The 7,771-nt window shown below is 40.1% G+C and overlaps 1 protein-coding gene across 1 annotated transcript in view; it reads right to left on the minus strand.

Annotated features, from left to right (window-relative positions):
- ASTN1 (astrotactin 1) overlaps positions 1-7,771 on the minus strand; it is a 500,284-nt gene that overhangs the window by 358,857 nt on the left and 133,656 nt on the right. The window lies entirely within an intron of this gene.

Raw genomic sequence — 7,771 nt, forward strand, 5'->3', positions numbered from 1 at the left:
CCAAACAAAAGACAAGCATATGAGTTGAACATGTACCTGAGGTAGATACACTCCCTGGAGGGAACAATCATGGGAGAAAGAAGGGCTGTTTATGCACAGGGAGACAGCTCAGGGGGCAAGAGTGCATGAAGAGATGGACACAGGGAAGAAGTAACTATCGGAAGGAAGAGGGAGGGAAGCTGTTGCATTGGGGTAAATTGCAATCAATGTTATGATACAAAGTAATTGTGAACTGCTGTATGGAAAGTGAATTTGCTCCATAAACTTTCACCCAAATCACAATTTAAAAAAAAAAAAAAAACACTAGCAGCTTTGTCTGATGGCTGAACAGACTTACATATATATCACAACTCTCACACCCACCCACTACTTATGAAACTGAGTAAAGTGTTCCCCAAGAATGTGGAACAGTACCTATTCTAAGAGGGAATTAAAACTGAGTAAAGTCAAAATTATTTCCCCCACTCTGTTTAAGGCAGATAATTAGAACAGATAGGACCCGGATGGGAATAAATTAGTAAACTTAATTACCCTTAACTATTTCCCCACCCCGGACCCCGGTTGGAGATAGATGAGTAAACACATAGGAGTCTGGTTGGAGACAGATGAGTAAATACAATAAGCTCAGTTCCTTAAGAATTGAATGGGGAAAAAAAGAAAAAAAATTCTTTCTTGCTATTTACTTAGGCACAAGTGATAAATGAGTTAATGAATTTTAGAAAACAACTTGAAAATTAACTCTGGCCTGCGGACATGCACAGCGGGACAGAGAGGAACAAAGTTACTGGGAACTAATGCTCTCCCTTCTGCCTAAGCCCTGATCAGCTGATGACAGGAAGCCGGTGTGACTCATCTGGTATGCAAGCGCACTGGCTCAAAATGCCACTGAGCCTTTAAACCGAGGTGAAGGAAATTTCAGCCAATCCTCAACCATCTCACACCCAAATTCCTGCCATTTTTATGAACATGCATAACCCTCTCTTCTGAAACCTACAAAACTGTAATTCAATGGAGTTTCAGGGAGTCAGATCTGGGTATGGGTAACCCTACTCCTTGCATTGCCACTTTGCAATAAATAATTTTCTCTCCTCTTAATCACTCGGTGTGTAAACTATTTTGGCCTGACTGTGCACTGGGCAGGCATCCATGTTAGGTCCTATTTCACTTACACATAGACATATGCATGAAGGATTGTTTTCTCTTTATCCTCCCTCTATGGCCTCTTCCTTGCACTGCCTCAGACCCCTCACCTGTTCTCCACAAACATATCACTTTTTCCCCAACAATGTCAACAGTGGCCCTCCCGTGTTCTTCCACAACTTTACAACACCCATCAAAACCAACTTTTAGAAAAGGGCTAGAAACCAGAGACCCCAAAAGAGAAATCAGAAGTCACTAAAAGCTGGTCACCATTTCTGGAAGTGTTATCAGTCCATGGTTGAGGGAAGCTTTTTATTTGTTCAACTAAATAACACTTCTGACACCAAAAGCATTGTGTTGTTGTTAATCAACTATCAAGTTGATTCTGACCCATAATGATCCTATGTACAACAGAACCAATGCTACCCTGTGCTGCACCATCCTCACTATCCTTGCTATGCTTGAATCCATTGTTGCAGCTAGTGTGTCAATCCGTCTTGCTGAGGATCTTCCCTCTTTTCTCTGACTCTCTACTTTACCACTTTACCAAGCATGATCACCTTTGTCAGGGAATGGTCCCTTCTGTCAACATGACCAAACTACCTGAGACAAAGTCTGGCATTCTTGCTTCTAGGGAGCATTCTGGCTGCACTTCTTCCAGGACAGACTTGTTTATTCTTCTGGCAGTCCAAGGTATTTTCAGTATTCTTCACCAACACCACAATTCAAGGGCATCAATTCTTTGGTCTTCCTTATTTATTGTCCAGCTTTCACGAACATATGAGGTGACTGAAAATACCATGGCTTGAATTAAGCACACCTTATTCTTCAAAGTAACATCTTTGCCCCTTAACACTAGAGAGATGTTTTGCAGCAGATTTGCTCAGTGCAATACAATGTCTGATTTCCTGAAGTTGATTTCTACTGCTTCTATGGGTGTTGACTATGGACCCAAGTAAAATGAAATCTTGGACAACTTCAGTATTTTCTCCATTTATTATGATTTTGCTTATTTGTCCAGTTGTGAGGATTTTTATTTTCTTTATGTTGAGATATAATCTACACTGAAGACTATAGTCTTTGATCTTCATCAGTAAGTGCCTCAAGTCATCTTCACCTTAAGCAAACAAGGTTGTGTCATCTTCATAGTGTAGGTTAATGAGTCTTCCTCCAATTCTGATACAGGGTTCCAGCTTCTCAGATTATTTGTTCAGCATACAGATTGAATAAGTATGGTGAAAGAACACAACCCCAACTTACTTACATACAACTTACATACTTACAACTTACATACAACCACTTCCTGATTTTAAACCATGCAGTACCCCCTTGTTCTGTTCAAACAACAGCCTCTTGGTCAATGTACAGGTTCTTCATGTGTGCAATTAAGAGTTCTGGAATTTCCATTCTTTGAAAAGTTATTCATAATTTGTCATGATCCACACAACTGAATGCCTTTGCATAGTCAATAAAACACAGGTAAATATCTTTCTGGTATTCATTGCTTTCAGCCAAGATCCATCTGACATCAGCAATGACATCCCTCATTTCATGTCCTCTTCTGAAACTGGCTTGTATTTCTGGCAGTTCCTTGTCAATATACTGCTGCAACTCTTTTTGAATTATCATCAGCAAAATTGTACTTGTATGTGATATTAATGATATTGTTTGATAATTTCCACATTCTGTAAAATCACTTTTCTTTGGAATGGGCATAAATATGGACCTTTTCCAGTCTGTCGGCCAGCTAGTTGTCTTCCAAATTTCTTGGCATACATGAATAAATGCCTCCAGCACTGCATCCATTTGTTGAAACATCTCAGTGGTTATTCCATCAAGCCTAGAGCCTTATTTTGCACCAATTCCCTGAGTGCAGCTTGGACTTCTTTCTTCAGTACCATTGGTTCTTGATGTTATGCTACCTTCTAAAATGGTTTAATGTTGACCAATTATTTTTGGTACAGTGACTTTGTGTCTTCCTTCCATCTTCCTTGGATGCTTCCTGCATCATTCATTATTTTGCCCATAGAATCCTTCAATATTGCCATTCAAAGCTTGATTTTTTTCTTTGGTTCTTTCAGATGGAGAAATGCTGAGCCTGTTCTTCCCTTTCAGTTTTCTAATTCTGGGTTTTTGCATATTTCATTATAATAATTTATTCTGTCTTCTGGAGCCACCCTTTGAAGTCTTCTGTTCAGTTCTTTTACTTCATCATTTCTTCCTTTTGCTTTAGCTACTCTCTATTCAAGAGCAAGTTTCAGAGTCTCTTCTGACATCCATTTTGGTCTTTTCTTCATTTCTTGTCTTTTTAATGACCACTAGCTGTCTTCATATATGATGTGTTTGATGTCATCTCACAACTCATCTGGTCTTCAGTTATTGGTTTTCAATGCATCAAACCTATTTTTCAGATAGTCTCTAGACTCATGTGGGATCAAAGCCATATTTTGGCTCTCATGGACTTGCTTTAATTTCTTACAACTTCAACTTAAACTTTCAGATGAACAATTAATGGTCTGTTCCACAGTCAGCTCCTGGCCTTGCTTCGACTGATTATATTGAGCTTCCCCATTGCCTCTTGCCACATATGTACTCGATTTGATTTCTGTGTATTTCATCTGGTGAGGTCCACATGTATAGTTGTTTATGTGTTTGAAAAAAGTATTTGCAATGAGTAAGTCATTGGTCTCACAAAATTTCATCATGTGATCTCCAGTGTCATTTCTATCACCAAGATCATATTCTCCAGCTACCAATGTGTTTCCTTTGTTTCCAAGTTTTGCATTCCAGTCACCAATAATATCATGTTTGGTCAATTTCAGACTGCAAAAGTTGGTAAAAATCTTTAATTTCTTCATATTTCACTTTGATCATTGATGTGTAAATTTGAATAATAATCGCCAGAAGCATTAGTTGCCCCACATTATGCTTCCAAAGACTTCTCCAAAAGAGTAAAAAGAGAACCTACAGATTGGGAAAAAATATTTGGCAATGGCATATTTGACAAGGGATTTATCTCTAAAATTTATAGAAAACTCCAATACCTCAACAACAAAAAGACAAATATCCAATTTAAAAATGGGTAGAAGACATGAATAGACACTTCACCAAAGAGGATATTCAGGCAGCCAACAAATACATGAAGAAATGTTCAGAACCATTAGTCATTGTTGTTGTTGTTGTTGTTATGTGCCATCGAGTCAGACCTGACTCACAGCAACCTCTCCTTGGGTTTCCAAGGCAGTATCACCACAGAAGTAGATTGCCCAAACTTCCTTCTGAGGAGTGGCTGGTGGGTTTGAAATGCCAGCCTCATGGTTAGCAGTCTAGTGCCTTAGGCACTCAAAACAACAATGAGATAGCATCCTACCCTAGCACTAGTAGCAAAGTTCAACAAGACAGAAAATAACAAATTCTGGCAAGGATGTAGAGAGATTGAGACTCTCATATACTGCTGGTGGGACTGTCAAATGATACAACCACTGCGGAAAGCAGTATGGTGATTCCTTACAAAGTTGGAATGAGAAATACCATTTGACCCAGACATTCCATTACTAGGTTTATATCCTAAAGAAGAGAGAGCCAGGACAAGAACAGATATATGCACATCCATGTTCACTGCAGCACTATTTACAGTAGCAAAAAGATGGAAACAACCTACATGCCCATCAACAGAAGAAAGAATAACCAAACTATGGTACATACACACAATGGAATACTATGCAATGCTAAAGAATAATGTAGAATCTGCAAAACACCACATAATGTGGATGAACTTGGAGGACATTATGCAGAGTGAAATAAGTCAATCACAGAAGGACAAATATAGTATTAGTCCATTATTGTAAAAAGTCAAGAAAAGGTTAATATATGGAAGGAAATTTTCTTTGTTGGGTACCAGGGGTGGGAGGGGAAAGGAGGGAACACTGTTAGATAGTGTGGTGGTTATGTTTGTATGTCAACTTGGCTAGGCCTGATTGAGTGGCTGGGTAGCTGGATGTAGTATTCCCCACAATGAGACTGGTAATCAACTCCATGGTAGACTCTACTGTGAGCAGCTGAGTAGATGCCCTAGGGATAGGGTCTGCTTCCTGTATATAAGGAGAAGCCTGGGGAAATGGTCTCTAGCTTATGGCATGCTTGGACCCTGCATGTAGACATGTCACTGTTCAGAAGCCTGCCATTCTCTGCTGATCCTGGGACTTTCAAAGGATTTGAATCAATGGCCTGCCATGTTGTTTGGTAACATCAGGACTGTGTCATTTTATTTCCCAACCTTGAGCTTGTTAGTCTCAGCAGCCAGTAGCTGCCTGAGTGAAGAGATGTCTCTAGCTTCAGTGGGCCAGAAGCAAGAGGCAGAGCTGAAGCCCAAGGTCGAGGGGTGTTCACACAGTCCCTAGGGCCTGGCACTTTGAACTTGGACTTAAAGCCTCCAAGCTGTGAGAGAATAAACTCCTGTTTGTTAAGGCCTTTCCATTTGTGGTATATTCTTGTCAGAGTGGCACTAGGTAACCAGAACAAATAGGTAGAGACAAGTATTGATTGTACTAAATGTGAGTGATCCACACAGTGGCACTGAGGAAGAGGAAGACAGAGAGAGGTGCATGGGAGGTACAGACAACATAGATGAATCCTTTTGCACACAGCGTACTGAATTATCAGTGATGACAAACACTGATATAGAGGTGGATAGATGGGTGGACAGGCTGAATGATTAGGTATATCTATACATGGAAGAGTATGCCCATGATCATGGTTAGGGTTGGAAGACAATATTTCTACATGTGTATTTGTATGTTCTCTAAGAATTTCCAGGTATATAATAGAGATGTATAGTAGAGATGGGGAGCTCTGGTAGCATAGTGGCTAAGGCACTTGACTGCTATCCAGAAGGCTGGCGGTTCAAACCCACCAGCCACTCCTCGGAAGGAAGGTTAGGCAATCCTACTTCCGTAGTGATACTGCCTCGGAAACCCAAGGAGGGGTTGCTATGAGTCAGGGCTGACTCGACGGCACATAACAACAACAACAACATAGTAGAGATGACAAGGGACAAGGTTGTAGTGACTTCTTAGCCACAGCCAGCTACCCAGAGGGAGTGAGTAGTTGGACCTGTGGGCTTGGGACCAGGGTCGCAGGGGACATCAAGCTCAATTGGCATAACATACTATACAAAGACATTGTTCCACATCCCACTTTGGCAAGTAGCAAATGGGATATTAAAAGCTTGCAAGCAGCCATCTAGATGCAATGATGGCGCTCTCCTCATCCAGAGCAAAGAAGAATGAAGAAAACCAAAGACTCATGGAAACAATTAGTCCAAGGGCCTGGTACAGCATGCAATCCTCAGCCTATATCACTATAAGACGAAAAGAACTAGATGGTGCCTGGCTACCACTGTCAACCACTCAGAGAGGGATCTATGTAGGAGATCCTGGATAGAGTAGGAGAACAATATGGAAAAAAACTTAAAATCATTAAATAATAATAATAATAATGGGGGGGGGGACCAGGTGTGCTGGTCTGATAGAGCCTGGTAGAACCCCTGAGACTATGGCCCCTAGCTACCCTTTAGGTCTAGAATTGAACCCACTCCTGTAGCTTCCAGACAAACAAAAAATAGGCATATGAGCTGAACACTTACATTATGTAGATACAGTCCTTGGAGATATCAATCATGGGAGAATAGAAGGGCTGTGTATGCATAGGGAGACAGTGCAGGGGGCAGATGTGTATGGCAGGGAAGGACACAGAGAAGAGGTAACTATGGGGAGGAAGTGGGAAGAGAGCTGTTGCACTGTGGGAAATTATAGCCAATGTCATGAGATAAAGTGTATGTGAACTGCTGTATGGAAAATTAATTTGCTCTATAAACTTTCACCCAAATCACACACAAAAAATTTTTTTAAAATGCATTAGTTGCCCACATTAGTTTGACTCTGCTCACATGTACCCACATGCAGAAGACTCACACACACACACACACACACACACACTTATCCTGCAATTGCCACTACCATCACCATTTAAAACAATACTGAAACAAAGGTTTCAGCAAGTTACAAAGTTTGGACTTATACACAGTGACACTAATAACCTCTGCAATCTATTTTCACCCTAACCTGCCAACCATCACCATATGTCAATATCCTGGATAGAAGGAACTCACAAATCCAATAATCAACAATTTACATAAAGAACTTTGGTGATCCACTATCTATATATAATCAACATATATCAATATGATATATATATATATATATATATATACACACACACACACACACACACACATATGTATATAAATATTTATTATATTGACTTTGTTACTCTACCTTCCCTAATTTAAAAGATCAATAGCATTGATTGAGCTATACTACAGCTAGACATAACTATGCTTTACAAATTTATCATTTAAAGGAGCCAGGTGGAGCAAATGGCTAGGTGTCTGGCTGCTAACGGAAATGTTGGCAGGTAGAACCCACCTATTGGCTCTGCTGGAGAAAGACCTAGTAATCTGCTTCTGCAAAAATTAGACCCAATAGCAAAGGTGGGAGGGGAAGGGAGGAAACACTGCAAAAATTAAAATTAAAATAAATCAATAAAAAGTAAATATATATATATATATATA

This window comes from Orycteropus afer, unplaced genomic scaffold (assembly GCF_000298275.1).
Source record: "Orycteropus afer afer isolate SDZICR_OR568_19922 unplaced genomic scaffold, OryAfe1.0 scaffold00043, whole genome shotgun sequence".
Lineage (NCBI taxonomy): Eukaryota > Metazoa > Chordata > Mammalia > Tubulidentata > Orycteropodidae > Orycteropus > Orycteropus afer.